The sequence below is a fragment of the Coccinella septempunctata genome, chromosome 7 (assembly GCF_907165205.1).
Source record: "Coccinella septempunctata chromosome 7, icCocSept1.1, whole genome shotgun sequence".
NCBI classification, from domain to species: Eukaryota; Metazoa; Arthropoda; class Insecta; order Coleoptera; family Coccinellidae; genus Coccinella; species Coccinella septempunctata.
Genome location: NC_058195.1, coordinates 3,551,498 through 3,567,523, shown reverse-complemented (window position 1 = coordinate 3,567,523; position 16,026 = coordinate 3,551,498). Strand labels below are relative to the sequence as shown.

The 16,026-nt window shown below is 37.9% G+C and overlaps 1 protein-coding gene across 9 annotated transcripts in view; it reads left to right on the top strand.

Annotated features, from left to right (window-relative positions):
- Positions 1-16,026, top strand: part of LOC123316273 (putative polypeptide N-acetylgalactosaminyltransferase 9) — a 124,803-nt gene that overhangs the window by 36,684 nt on the left and 72,093 nt on the right. For 5 of the 9 annotated variants that reach the window (XM_044902261.1, XM_044902258.1, XM_044902251.1 and 2 more), the window contains one exon: positions 9,293-9,334. The gene's annotated coding sequence lies outside the window, so the exon portion shown is untranslated. Of the gene's footprint in view, positions 1-7,736; positions 7,948-9,292; positions 9,343-15,751; positions 15,774-16,026 lie in introns of those variants that run through there. The other 4 variants (XM_044902254.1, XM_044902259.1, XM_044902257.1 and 1 more) reach the window with 3 other exon arrangements.

The window sequence follows — 16,026 nt, the reverse complement described above, 5'->3', positions numbered from 1 at the left end:
GTGAAGAGAAAGTCCCCGTCAACCCCCCTGTTCGCGTTTCCGCGTCATAAGTGTTGAAATAGAAATCTCTTCTTTTCTATCAGTCATGGTGCGTAAGCCCTTGGGGTAGAGAATAAGAAAAAACGCTCATCGTCACTGAAATCCCGTAGTTGCGCTCAAAATAGACCTTTTCTTCGCTATCAGTCATGGAGCGTAGCCCTTGGGGTAGCAAATAAAAGTCTCGAGTAGATCCGCCCTGGTTGCGTTTCTTTCATTTCTGGAGAAATACAATTAATTACATTCCGATACCGTATAGCAACTCATTTCACTTCGCGAGGTCATCCTTAGTATCCATTTCGTCAGTTCTGTTTGGCGCATTTTATTGAAAAACCTTTGATTTTTCACTGTACCCGGTATGAACTTTATAAAGTGCTCGTGACCAGATAGAATTTCCAGAATGTATGTTTGCTGATCGATTCGCTCATATTTCATACCTACACATATCTCCGTTGTATGTATAATCAGTTTCCGAAGGTGTGAATAAACTGGTACATAATTTGATTTTGACTTCTTCGTTATCGCTACCACCCTAGATAACAGCGAACTCTGTCTCCGACTAGCAGCTACTCTGGTAGGTTTGCTATTCTTCCTAGTGAAAAGAATAGCTGGCGCTCGAGATAAGATTTCTCCGAGGTAACCACGTTACACAACTTTACATTTGCGATGATCCTCGGCCTACTATGAACTCCCTATCAAACCTCACTTAGTGCAATGGTTTGGAAGAGCCATATATGCAATCTTCTTTTCCATTGAAGCTGTATTCATGTAACACATCACTATTCTGCCATTCCCTGCGTTATTATCCGTGGGAAATCAATTACCAAATTCCCTAGAAGCCTCTTTCCTAGATTGATATGAAATCTAATCAATTTCCCACGTAATTAATTATGAAATTTCCACGATGTAATAACGGTTCAATCCTCGATCGTAACCCCTTCAGGGGTCTTCTCAACGCCGGGGACCTTTGAAGCCTACGCGAAAGGTCGCGTTTTCTTCCGTTGCACGCGCAGCACCGGCATTCTTTGCGCGGGCGAATGAAATTGATATCGGTGTCGACTAGCGCCTCTATTGTTATTTACCATTTCCATTAACCGTGGCAAATTGAATACAATGGTCGAGCATTTCCTCCAGGTATTTGAATAATTTTAGTGTTGATTCACTTTGCTGGCTTCCTAGTGGTGAAAATATTGAGTTGTGTTCGAACGATATCCATTATGAATTCTGGTTATTTATTGATATGGATCAGCTTCGAGCTATTGATTCCTGTCTAACGGAGCGTTTCAAATGTGTGAATTGATTTTTCCGTATACGGTAGTCCCTTTTTTGCAAGGACCATGGTGGTCTACGGCATTTTTGGAGTTAACATTCTAGAAATCATAGAAGTCGATATAAATTACTATTTATAATGTCAGACCCCGCATTTTCTTCTCAAACTCACCTAAATACCTTTTAGCCGGAGGCAGTGTTTGAATATACGAGGATATATTGAGAAATTCTTAGCACACTATAGAACCAAACAAAATTTCAATGTCAAAATATTTTATTACACAACATATTCTCCTTTTAATTGGATACATTTATTACAGCGAACCTGCAACGTCTCTAGACCTTTCAAAAAAAATGTTTCTTTTTGCTCTGCAAAGCAGACCTCCACAGCTTTTATAACCTCCTCGTTGGAAGGAAATTTACGACCTTTTGAACTTTTTTCAGTTGAGGAAAGAGATGATAGTCGGATGGAGCCAAATCTGGTGAATAAGGGGGGTGTTCTAGTAATTCAAATCCTAAATCACGAATTTTTTGCATGGCAACATGAGATTTGTGTGCTGGGGCGTTGTCCTGCAAAAACAAAACAATTTCGTGGACTTCTTCTTTCTTTTAATCTATTGCGTAACTCTGGTTTACTCTTTTGACCTCAAACTTCACACTGACATTTCTAATGAGTTATTCTTCGTTGCGTTGCTAAGGAAACGAAATATTTTTTTCAAGTATGGAACTAGTCTAGGGTAACTGTATATTAATACATCCTCGTATATATACAGAATGTTAGCTATGGCAACTAACGAATAATTTAAACCATGCAATAAAATACTAACTGCTTGTTTGGATACTTATGAATATGATGTAGCCATAGATAGATTAAACATTTACCCAGTATGTATAAGCAAAAAACCTTGTAGAATAACCTCAAATAACAGAAAAATTTGGGTATATCAGTGAAGTCATATTGACCACTATCATATTCGATGAAGAATTCTAGTATGAGTGAGTACCAAATGACGAGGCTGATCACAGCAGAAACGAAACACGAATCAGTATGCCAGACGAATATACGAATTTACATCCAATACGATCCCAATAGGAAAACCGCAAGCACCAAATTAGACGCTGCAAATATCACTTTCAACCTTCCCTGCACCGTCTCCTCCTGTAGCTCCTTGATGCTCGTCGCATATATCGCAAGTTTGATGGCCAAAGTTCCGGGAATCTATGCAGAAATTACCCTTCCCAACTTTCGGACATAGGGGGACTGCCATTACAGGGCGCTCCTGCCATCCGATAAATTTCAGATTGGGATCGAAGCAGTCTGCTGAAACTTCGGAAAGGAACTGGCGAATCTGGTGATTCGAAGTGATGGTTTATGTATTCGGGGATGGAAAATGACTCTTCTGTCACACCTGTGCAGGATGGGCATACTCGGATCCCTTGTGACCACTGTATAGATCCCTGAAGGTGGCAACAGGAGTTCTAAGTTCTAATCAGATTGATGCAAGACACCACATCCCAATTTGAATGGGGAGCATAGAGAACGCTGACGTCAGTGGGTCGAGGATCACCAAAATTTGATAGATGAAGATAAAAAATGGTGATTTCTATACTTCATTCACTTTTATTTTAGCAGTAGGTTGGCCATGGAAATTTGACACATTTCACTCTATATAGTACGAAAATGTGGGGTTATGAAGCTTGTCAAAACATTTTTGGGTTTTAAATCAACGCTATGTTGCCCGTTCTACGTAAAAGTTTCTGTTATTACGTATTTTATCACAATGTCGAATCTGTTCGGAAAATAATGACGAACATAATTGAAGTTTATACAAACTGATTGAAGGCATACCAAATCCAGTTATTCGCATGGAAAATACAAGAGATCAGTATAATATCATAATATGTACTAGCTTGAGGAGAGTTAATGTTCGTTATCTTCTTTGGCTAAAGTTTGAATACGTTGCATCAGTTGTAGATTTCAAAAATATTAACCCGAAGATGAAATGCATATGTTGCAGTGGTTGGGAATGGGTATCTCCCGAAGGAATTAACAGATTATTACAAGAATGTTAAATTCTTCAACAAAAATCATCTTGCATCAATATAAGTAAAAGGAATTGAATGAAGTTTCAAGTTAAGATGCAACTTCACCGTTGAACAAAAATTTCACATGAATAAACAAGTAACAGGGCAACTTGCGCGTATTTGTGGCTATTTATCTTAATACATTGATGTAATAATAATAATTAGGTATTTATTAGTACCTTAAGACATTTAAATTGTATAGGACAAGTCAAATGAAAAATAGAAAAATCCATTTTAGGGAATTTATTCTCCGATGACATTTATCGAAAATCCTGTAGTAAACTTTTAGCATTAATTTACTGAAACAAAATTCTCAAATGCCACCACTTTTTTGGGTCTCCCAATAGAAGGAAATTCTTTGTCATCCTCTTCATTCACAATATTTCTGATTGTGGAAATATCCAGCTGAAATATAAGTTGTTTAGATTCAGATGAAACATTCTCTTACATTGAATATGTTCGCTACCGTCTGACGTATTGTGGATTTTAGAATATCAGGGTATAACTATTTGAATGAGCGGACCTGAATTCTAAATAGCACTTCCTGAAACCCTGTCTTTATTTTCAATCACTTTCGGCATTTTCGTAATAAAAATTGATATTAGTTGTGGCAACGGCGTTATGACATTAACGACATTTCATGAGTGCCAACCTAACTTCGTTCTAGTTACAAAAACTTGAGAAAATTATTTCATGGCCAACCGACTGCTAAAATAAATTTGAATGAAGTATACGTGTTCTTTAAGAATTGATGCGAAGGTGTCCCAGGATTACTGGGGATAAATTTGGATACAGGTTTGGAACCTCAGAACACAGAATCAAATATAATTTCTTCTTCGTCTTCTTTTCTTCACAATTCCTCGAAGTCAACAGAGTCTGGCTGATTGTTTCGAAATGAATGCATTCTTCACATTTGCGCTGGGTCGATGAAACATTCTTTATTTGGGATACTGCCGGTATTGCTTTTCTCTGGCACTAAATCCGCATTCCTCATTTACTACTCGTCCTCTTAGTTCCAAGTTGGTACTTGTTCAAACAAACAAATGTGTTAACAGACGAGGAAGGCGATATCGAACATTTCCCGCGTCCTGACCTCAGAAACCGCATTTCCAAGTTCAATGGGTCGACGGATAAATACAATGTCGAAGAATACCTAGAAGTTTCAACCGATCAAAACAACGGATCGTGAAAGGCCTCGGGCTATCCTGTTTGCGTCGATGATGTGCAGAAACATATGGATAAGCTGATGCTTATCGTATTTTCAGAAATTGCATATCGAGAAAAAGATATACCTATTTTTGTATGGAGTTTTGAGATGGAATTCTCAATATTGAATCCCATTTTCTTACTAGACCAAGGAAAGTCTCGATTCTTTTAGAGATTCTGTAGAGCATGCATGTATTGATCCTTCTGAAAAAGAAAAACCCCCATAAATAACTCCTGTACTTGTCGAATAACCCATCGAATTCACTCGGCTAAGCAACCGCAGCTTCCAACTGTGTATCAGGGAGTAAGAAGCTAAGCCCTTCACACTTATCACGCCGTGTGTTCGAAACCTGTCTTGTCAGGGATATACGAGGATTGAAGGAAGGGTCAGTTTCGACCAGATATTGTGGATTGAAGGAAGGGTCAGTTTCGACCAGACATTGTAAGTTTCAGGGATACTTCGATAAATATCCGAGTGGAGGATGTAAATCGAATTGGAAACATTGACTGAGGAAGTACACTCGGTTGTTCCACTGTTAATGCTTACTGCAATTTTTCTGTTTGAATTTTGGATCACGTCAATGTCAACGTCACTAGTGAGTCGCTTCTTTAAATTTATTACCGCAGTGATCACCCATCTATATGAACTCGCTGATAGCTGATGGTCCCTATACACTTCACACTATATCACATCTTTCGTAAAATAAGAAATAAGGGACTCTACTGACACCGCCTTGACCTAGAAATCATTAAACTTCAAACTGTTATTTTACACTCGATCGCTATGCAACGCGAAACACGCAATTTGACCCAAGAGGAATGTGCTCAAGCCGTAGTTTTGCGAGAAGAAGGGTGGACATACACAAGAATTGCAGAAAGGTTTGGAGTTTCCCATACAAGTGTGTCCAGAATGTTGCAGCGATTCAGGGAGACAGGTATGAATGTCCGAAGACCAGGACAGGGTAGACCACGGGTGACAACTGCCATTCAAGAACGTTACTTGAGAGTTTCTTCGTTGAGACAACGGTTTGCAACCGCTCGCCTCCATCAAATTCAGCTTGAGCAACCTCATAAGGTGCAAATTAGCACTCAGACAATAAGAAATCGCCTCAGAGAATATGATTTAAGGCCTCGTGTCGCGGTAAGAGGCCCAGCTCTTACCCCAGCCCATCGAAGGGCGCGTTTGGTTTTGCCAGAGAGCATATCCATTGGGAAGAGGCCGATTGGGAAAGAGTTCTCTTCACAGATGAGTCTAGATTCTGCCTCTACCATTGTGATCGACATTCCCTTGTATGCAGACGTCCACATGAAAGATATGCTTAGTGAAATTTCCTGAATACTACTGGTTTCGGGGGAGGATCGATTATGGTATGGGGTGGAATATCTTTGACTGCTCGCACAGACCTAGTGGTCTTTGATAATGGAGCTATGAATGCTGATAAATATATAAGGAACATTCTTGAAGAGCATGTAGTGCCATTTACCCAATACATTAGGAAAATTTCATTTTTATGGACGATAATGCCAGACCCCATCGTGCGCGCATCGTTCATCATCAAGTCTCTCGAATGGAATGGCCGCAAGAAGTCCATATCTCAATCCGATTGAGCAGGTTTGGGACAACCTCAATAGAAGGCTGAGAAGTTCAGAAAATTATCCAGCTACTCTTAATGACTTAGGAATCCAACTCGGAGAAATCTGGGATTAGATCAGAACATTTTAAGATCACTCATTTTGAGTATGAACCGTCGTTGCCGAGCTGTAATTAACGCAAGGGGTGGAAATACCAAGTATTAAATCACTTATCAGCATTTCAGTATTTTGAAAATTGTTCATTTCTTTTCTTTCACATAAGATTCGGTGAAATCCTGAAGTTTTCTTCCATTTAATATCTTGTTTCGTTCAAAACCTTCCCGAGAGAACATAAAAAATAAGTTATAAAGTCAATGTAGAGTTAACTTTCATTAAAATTGAGATTTTCAGAATGTGCGTTAATTTTTTTGCGCAGTGTATTTGTACGAGTCAAAGACTCATGAAATGAATAGTTGCGAAAAATTTTAGGAGTTATCCCTTGTCAAAACATTGAGTGGGTCTTTCATTTTTTTACGAAACAAACCTACAATCGCCTAAAAATGGCACCTGAAAAGCAACTTTTCATTAGTTTCCTCTAAACCCGAATACTTACAGAAATTATGTTGAACAAGCGGGAGGGCAATCAAAAAATTTTTTGTGGTGGGATATGAAAACTCATCGGTGGGGTTCTTTTGTGTCTTTACCACACTTTATGAAAAAAATATATGAATATTCCATAATAAATATTACAAAACTATATGGAATAAAATCATATCAATTGCTAACCAATATAACTTAGGGAAACTTTTAATTTCCAGTGGGACATTAAACTGTAAATCAATTTCATACCCTGCCGACCGGAATAATCCTTAATGGTTTCAAATTCACGCGTGTTACATTTCGGTCACACCAAATCGCGTCTAACGAAGCCATAAGTCTGTAAGCGATGACATCTTTTCCAAAGTTTCCCTAATAGTCAGGCGCAAAACCTGCCCTAGGGTTGCTGAGGATAATGAACGAGGGAGAATATGAAGATAGGACAGCGGGCATCTTCGTAACTGTCTGGGTAGAATTCTTGGTGAAAAAGTGAGATTTACTGCTTACGCCTGGATAGAGAACGGGGTTGCTCCTTCTTGTTGTTTAAAATTGTGGGCAAATTTATTGGTGTTCGCATTTCTTGAGATATGTTGCGTTGAGATGAGTCATATTCATTGATTTCAACTGTTGTGGTCGAAATACTTTGTTAGATTATTCTACTTGTATTTGTGTTGGTGGTAATATTTTTTATATTAATGAACAGATATTATTCATACTTTTATTTGCATTTCTATGTCCGACATTTCCGCTGGCATACAAACGCCTATTTATAATCAGCAAGCAGTGACGTCACGATTTTTTACCTGAGGATTCGAAAATTGTCTTTATCTTCAGTAAATAATGGATTCGTGCATTTTTCGAATCAGTGGAAATTTTAAATGTGGATTCCCGGAATGTTATCAGTGGTTCGTGTTTTAGATCGTATAACCAGTAATACGGCGTCATAGTGTCGTGACTTGTTTCTCAGATATTGAAATGACATTTTGTACGTGAAACTAACTCAAGAAATATACGATGTTTTCTCGCGAAAACACGAAATACTCGATGTAATAAAAACAGCTGGAATCAACTTGTTCTTACATTGGTTGAGTATTTTATGCTTATAGCTTTTGTTACGACTTTCAAAGACTCTTTCGTGGAACATATATCAGAATATTCCATTGACAATAATTGATGTTAAAGGTAAGATATTTTGATCATGAAAACTATTAACTGACAACTCCCCTTGCTTCCTTTTCACTGTTTTGATTGAAACTTCAACGACATGATTATTACTATGGCTCGATGATACCAATATAAGGATTTCGAAGACATGCAGCAAATTTCATTAAGGATGGTAGCACACTGGTTACAAAAGACACATTTTCTCTCAAAATACCTAGGCACAGTATAAAATGAACAATATTTCATGCAGAGTTGTTTGACTACGACACATGCAGCATCTTCAGGCATGTAGAGAAGATCTTTTAAAAGAGTCATTTGCGATTTTATTCATTGATATTTGACAAGAGAAGATTATTCGGTGCCCTAAAGTTTTAGCAAGAATATTTCTTCTAGCTCTTCAAAATTCACAATCCCTAACTCTCACATTGAGCGGTTGATCCATGACTCATCCCGAATCAAATTCTTTCTGCAACGTTCCTGTGCATACCATCCAATACGGCCCTGAAGGATCGGTAGCTTTCGCCAAATGCCCATCGATGAGATTTCTACAAACTTGTTCAATCTACAATAATTCAGAGATGCATCGACGACACACTTTCTTCAAAGGTCAAATGTCTGAAGATGCTGCTAAGAACAGAACCGGCTTCGATTCGAACCCAAATTTAAAACGATGAACAAGACGATTTGCTTGCAATCTCTAAACGATCAGGCAGGCTGGAAGATCTTGCAAATTAATTCAAGATGTTCCAGGAGGACGTTTCATGAATCGTAGATGGCCTAGGTTATTTTCCGTAATTTAACAAACGGTTATCTGGAGTGGTCGCAATCTTGATGGATACGTAAAGTTTGAGTAACAGATAGAGGCTATAGTCGGCAAAGTGGCCCTCATTATTGGGGATGAGGTTGTTACGATGAGGACAGTCATAATAAGGGTGGGGGTTAACGATTATGTCCTGAGGCATTAATAGGTATATTAGACGAACGATCACTTGGGAAATTCCTGTAATCAAGGCTGTATTTTCTCAGTTGAGGCTGGAATTGTTTGAAATCTTTTCGATTCCCAACCCTAATTGCTATATTCGATCCTGTTTGTTCTAGTTTTGGAAGCGATATTAATAAATCGTTGAAAGCACCAATAGATTCTGTAGTATCGCTATTCCAATAGCTAATATACATTTTAGAATCCCAACTCCCATTTGCTGAACAATAAATCGTTACCTGTGTGCGCCCCTTATGTCAAAACAGTCGGACATTCCAAATGAATCATACGCCAACTAAGATCTTCCTTTCCCACAAGTTCATATACCTTTTTACTTTCTATTTGGGTGCTCTGTATGATTTTAATATCCTACTTTTGTTGCAGGACTTCTTGAGGATCCCACGTTGACTTCTGACAAATTTCAAGGTGAGTAGGTAAAATATTTTTTATTTGATTCTGACAAAATAATGCCAACAGGCAGAAGATGATTATTTTCAACGAAAAGAAAGCTTATTTGCATCTGAATATTCGTATTGTGAAGGTTACACTAACATTTGATTCATATGTTTCAATACCAATCTGATATTGGTCATCAATGTCACACTAAGCAACCAAAGATCTATCCTCCCAAAGAATTCAACTACCATTCACTGGTCGTAGAGGGTGTATGACAAATTATGCATGAAAGGTTTTGTAGTTAATAAACGAAATTCATAACGATCGCCAATATTGAATCAAAAATTTCTCACCACCACTCAAAGATGTCGCTACGGTATGTTTCTACAGTATATCTGCTAGTGACATCGAATAAAAGGGATGTCGAATAAACAAACATCAATTCATTTCATTTTCGTGAGGGTTTGTAAGTCAAACCGACATCTCCAACACTTCTGGCTTCATGACAAGAATAAACCGATTCGACACAAAAAATATCACGTCTCATGTGTATTTCAAATTCCCCGTTTTGAACATGGAACATTATGTGTTTTCGTTTTTCTACGTATACTTCGACAATGATTTATGGAATCGGTAGTAAGCTTGCTTCAGCGTAGGTAGTAGAGAGCTTTTTCAACTATATGAACATCGGATGAATTAGCTGCGTAATTTCGATGGGACAGAACAACCTTTCACCATTTACATCAAAACATTTCGCCGAATTTAGTTATCTAGATTTCAAATAATCCATCATCGATAAAAATGGTTTTCGTCATATCCACTCCGCTGTGCACTGATGGAGTGATCAACATCATAAAATCAAGGAATAATTGGATGACATGGATCCTGCATAAGCCCATGGGAAACAATTTAATCCAGGTGAAAACATTTTTTGTATAGCAGTTTATTTTGAAATGTTTAATTAACGGATTGAAAATATGGAAATTCGCCTGTTTGAATTTTCGCATAGATTACAGTAATTCCCATCAAAGGTGAGTCAACTTCATGAACTTGACAAAATGGTCCACTTTGGTTCAAATAATGAGACCAAAACAAAATATATAACTAAAAAGGTCGTTTTGAACGTCTCTTTCTCGCATATATAATATGCCAATTATTCATACTTGAAGAGCTGGTTGACAGTTTGCAATCTTTGTGATTTATCTGGCGCGTTTCCACCAGAACGAAAATATTAATGATCTGTCATGATAGCAACACGTAATATAATCTCAACCAAATGTCATTCAAGATACAACTGAGGTGACGTTGCCCTTTGCTGCTTGATAATCTACAACGTATGCGATGGAGCTACGGTTAATATACCACATAATAAATTCTAATATAATTCTTTGCCATTTTACTTCTCGCGTTCTTCCTCAGTATTAGACGCAACTTTTACTTCTACGATGATGCGACCTGCCCCAATTCGAAAGGTGAGAGCAGGCTGAGAAATGTCAAGAGTCAAATCTTTCCACGGCTGACATAAGCCAGCCTGCTGGGATGGATTTATGATTTCTTTTCGATGGGTGCTAATCTGGACGATTAGGTGTGGCATTTGCAATAATTAATGCTAACGAAGTTGCCATTGAGACATAATCTGGGCTTAACGAGTGTTTATCCGGCGACAATGCATGAGAGAGGATGATTGGTTTGTTTTATGCGCTACCAGCCCATATGGTGTTCTTGCATTGTGCAGGATTTGATGAAGGGAGACCTCTGTTTGTTGAGGTTGATAGGTTGCATATTGATTATATTCGGTCAGGTTTTAAACCGCATTCGGTATTGATGAAATCCTGCGATTTGCAATAACGACGACTGTTAATCGATGTGTTGAAAATATCAGGAAATGATGCGAACCTTTTAATGCGGTTCAATTATAGCAATTTTGTGATATTAGTTGCGTATGACGTGATTGCATGGAGTGGACCTCACTTTTTCGGTGAATTTCAGCATTTCCAGCCAGTAATGGAAATTGGTTTAATCGATTCGAAATTCATATTACGTCTACACCATATACAGGCTGATCCAGGAGTGCGTTAGAGAGGAAAATCAGCTGATTTAGAGGGAAAAGCGAAAAATGGCAAACGAAAGACGAATAACTGGAGCGCATCAACAAATACTCTCAACTTGGGAGTCACATCGTGAAAAAAGCTCCAAAAACTTGTGTTGAGGTGCACCTCCTGGTCTGATTGTTTCCCATAATATACACATTTCTTCGGCAAATATAACGATTCCGAATTTCTTTCAATTCCACTAACGATGTGTACACCATTGATTTGCTCGCTAACGAGATCTGTAGGTACACTGGGTATACGTATCACGTGTAAGAGTACATAGCGACGTCATTAACATTCGCCGAAGGAAGCCACTTTTTTCCTTGCCGATCACGTAGTCTGGCAATGCCGATGCAGAAGAGGAAAAGTCACGAATGACATCGTCGGGTAGTTCGCCAAACTTATATATGAGAAGTTCCAGATTTCATAGACTGCTGGAAGTTGGGGTGGAGGCGTGTCATGTAATATCGAACGGGGAGATCGTGGGATATGATATCGGGGGTCTCGTTTTCCTGCAGGAATAAGCCGTCTTGTTCGTTCAGAATGTTGTAATGTTAGAGCTGGCTTATTGTCCGAGGAAATGGGGAAGCATATCAGTGCCGTGCGAAGTTTACAAACTGTCTTGAAATATGTATATGAAAGGGATCTTTTCTGCAGATTTTATTCTGATCCATAAACAACAATTCAATCAGGGTTAGTCTTTGACTTGTTTTGATATTTCATAAGAAGTTTGCTTAGGTCAAGAGAAACACTTTTTTTCTTTACCATTTTTTCCAATTCGGATCGGTAGTCAAAGTACAGGCTGTTAGAAATATGTTATCTCACAAACTATTATCGAATGCAACGATTTTCTTAACATAGTGTTTCACTGATGTGATCAATCTTTTCTAAACCCAAATTTCACCTACAGTTAGAATGATTCTCTGCTGGTGTGAAAACCCGGGGGGAGCAGAAAGTACTAAGGGGTGAACCGTCGTGTTTCTTCTCCGTCCTGCGAAATTTCCCTCGTGGGAGCCGAATCTCTGTTGAAAATTAAAAAAATTCAATTCGACTTGACGCAGAGGAACTTGATAAATTTCATGAACAAGTCGCGGATTCACCCTGTGCAAGACAAGAGGAACAATAACATTAATTCTCCTCTGTATCTATGCAAATTCCCCGTATAAAACACCGCCGGAGCAGAAATAAGACACCCTGCAACAACGTTTGAATATTAATTTCGAAGAAACGAATTCTTTAGCAGCCGCCTCCGTAATATGCATCGCAATAAGGCGCGAATGAAATATGGCGACAATTTGTCGTTGAATTCATTCCGATTCAGATCTCAGTTTTCAGTAATAATGAAAACTTCGCTTCGCGATCGAATGTTCCCGAAAGGAAAACAAGTAATAAGAGGAACGCCGACAGCATCCTTTGGACACTTGACAAGTTGATGAGGTTTTTTGTGCCCAGAAGACAGGGAGCGCGACTTTTCAACTTATCAGTCCTGGCTTTTTAAGCCTTTCAATTGGCGGGATACTTCGCGAAATGCGAAATGACGGAACGAACGCTTTTTCATGGAAAACAGATGAATCTGGTGGAATTGTGAAGTATCATTGGGAAATATACCCAATGAAAAGTTTTATAGCCAGAGGAAATAGGAAATAATTTCTTCAACTTGATTTATTTCAAACAGAAAGGGTATTTCATAGGTTATGTTTAATTAGTTTTTAACATTTTATATTTTATAGTTTTCGCTTGTTAGACTGGACAATATCCCAAATTTTTTCACTTCTTCCTGTGTTCGTTTTTTCCAACCCCAGTTATCACTGGATTACCATCCCTCTCTCATTTTCACCCATGGAAAGAACGTCTCACCGCGGCTCCAAGTTATCACATTACGTCATTAACGACGTGTCGACCTAATCCGTTCCGGAACCTCCCCCATGCGTCCAAGAAAATGAACACGATGTTTCAACCCCTATGATCCCCATTTCCCACGCCCCTTGAATACGTGCGCGAGAAAAGAAGGAGAAATTGAAAATGTTAATGTAATATATCTTTCGCTGTCAACCTGTAGAAAGAAAATGACAGGTAATAACTTTATTATGTGAGGATCTGATTCTCAGGTGGAATTATCCAAGGTGGAAGATTTTTTTTACATGTATTCCTATGTAGAATTGAATGAGGACATTGTGCAAAGTGATAAAATAAGCATTAAACTTAGATATATAGGTAGATAAATACACTTTTCAACAATTGATATGGTTCACTGAACTTCTATCAATCTATTGAAGAAATATTGGCTTTATAATGTTTTTTTTTATTAGAAGCCAGAGAAAAAATGTGCTTTTATGAGCAAATCTTCGCTCACTCTGATTCTAGAATGTCAAAAAACGTTCAAAGGTATCGAAACATTAATTCAGTCGACTCTTGTCAACACAACGTCCGAAGGTGAATCGGACAAAAATATCACCGCCGAATGAACGCTACGTCGAGTTGGAAAAAAAACGAAGAGCCGCCTGTCCCTATTTTGCGATTGTGGAAAAGACAGGCGTAACGAGTAGTCCACAACTATTTTACCGCTGCAAAAGCGAAGCTCTCATGCAAATTCTCAGCCAACTAGCAGTTTGAATGCATACAAAATGTCGGCGGAATTATAACCTCAATTTATGTTTCAAACCAGGCATGGCGGTGGGGGTTATAGTTTCGTTAAGTCTTCTGAATTGATGGGATAGTTGCCCTGGTAAATGGGTTGTGCAGACACGTGGATTGTGCACGCTCACCTCGGTGATTCTCTTCTTTAAAAGGGAGGATATTTGATGCTGACTGCGCAAGTTTCTTTTCGCACAAATAACACACGAAATCCTTCTCCTCAACAATATATATCAGGAGGAAATCCAAATTAGAAATATAGACTAATCTCGAATACGACATTCGTTTGACTATAACGATGGAGAATCCTTCATTGTGGAAATGATGGGATAACTATCAAATCTGCGCGTTTACCAGCTACGATATCGCTTTTATAAATGACAGAATTCCGTTAATTTTCCTTCAAGGCAGCACGTTTCATAGGAGAACGACGATCCTGTCGCATCCTTTGAGTATAAGACTCAGTTATCTAGAAACGTCGGATTATTTGCCTTTGCGGATTGATTCACACTAGGAAGCTGATACACGTACATGAAAATGAAAGGCTTGCGGTTTGGATTTTCCTGTTATTGGGGAAAATCGATGCTTCAATCGTGTTTTTTGCAGATAAAATGTAAATGCGTTGATCGAAGTTATCGCTGTTTTCATTGAGGTTCATTATCGTAAATAGTGGTGAAAATACGAATGAATCTAATAATTGTTTTTGAATGAGAATGAGACATGTCACAGTTTAGCTGAGATTTTTTCTGCAGTGGGCAAAGGACCAGATCGAAAGTGATACAATTTGATGATTTAGATATTTCTCGTTAATAATTCGAAAGAGAAGAGTTCAAAGTTTCCTTTGAAATAACATATACAACATTTTTTCTCAAATTATGAAAATACTTGGTTTGTCGATTTTGATGGTGAGTAACAAATACAAATTTTTTTATCGTTTTCTATGAATTGTATCATTTCAACATCCTCAATGATTTCAAACGGCCGCTAATCTGTAATAAAACGATGAATAGTTTGTCGAAAACGGGGTAAATCCATATTTCATATTTTCAGCATACAATCCCATGTATAACCAGGTAGAGTGTAATAATGAATTGGATCTTCCTCCTAAATTTGAAACAAATATCGCGTAATCTATCGAACAGATCAGCTAAAGGCATCGCATCAGTTTCAAGATATACCATCATACAATCCTGCAAAGATTCACAGTGAAATGTCAACCAAATTTGTTGAAAAGGGGGGTTCAATTTTTAGTTAATAATCCGTAACGTTTGGGGATTCTGAGATATTGTTTCCGATTGAAGTAACTCCTAACTCGTTTTTCGGCAGGATGTTTGTAATATTCGTTAAATGTTTTTATGCCGAGAAACTTAAAATCAATGAAATAACCAAATATTCGGTTTAGATTTTCCTGTTATTGGAGAAAATCGATACCTGAATCATGTTTTTTACAGATAAAAATGCGTTTATCGAAGTAATCGCTGTTTTCATTGAGGTGCGTTATCGTAAATTGTGGTGAAAATACGAAGGAATCTAATAATTGTTTTGAATGAGAATGAGACATGTTACAGTTCAGCTGAAAACATTTTTGTAGTGTCAAAGGACTAGATCAAAAGTGATACAATTTGATGATTTAGATATTCCTCGTTAATAATTCGAAGCAAAGAGTTCAAAGTTTCCTTAGAAATAACATATAAAACATTTTTTCTCAAATTATGAAAATATTTGGTTTGTCGATTTTGATGGTGAGTAACAAATACAAATTTTTTTATCGTTTTCTATGAATTGTGTCATTTCAACATCCTCAATGATTTCAAACAGCCGCTAATCTGTAATAAAACGATGAATAGTTTGTCGAAAACGGCGTAAATCCATATTTCATATTTTCAGCATACAATCCCATGTATAACCAGGTAGAGTGTAATAATGAATTGGATCTTCCTCCTAAATTTGAAACAAATATCGCGTAATCTATCGAACAGATCAGCTAAAGGCATC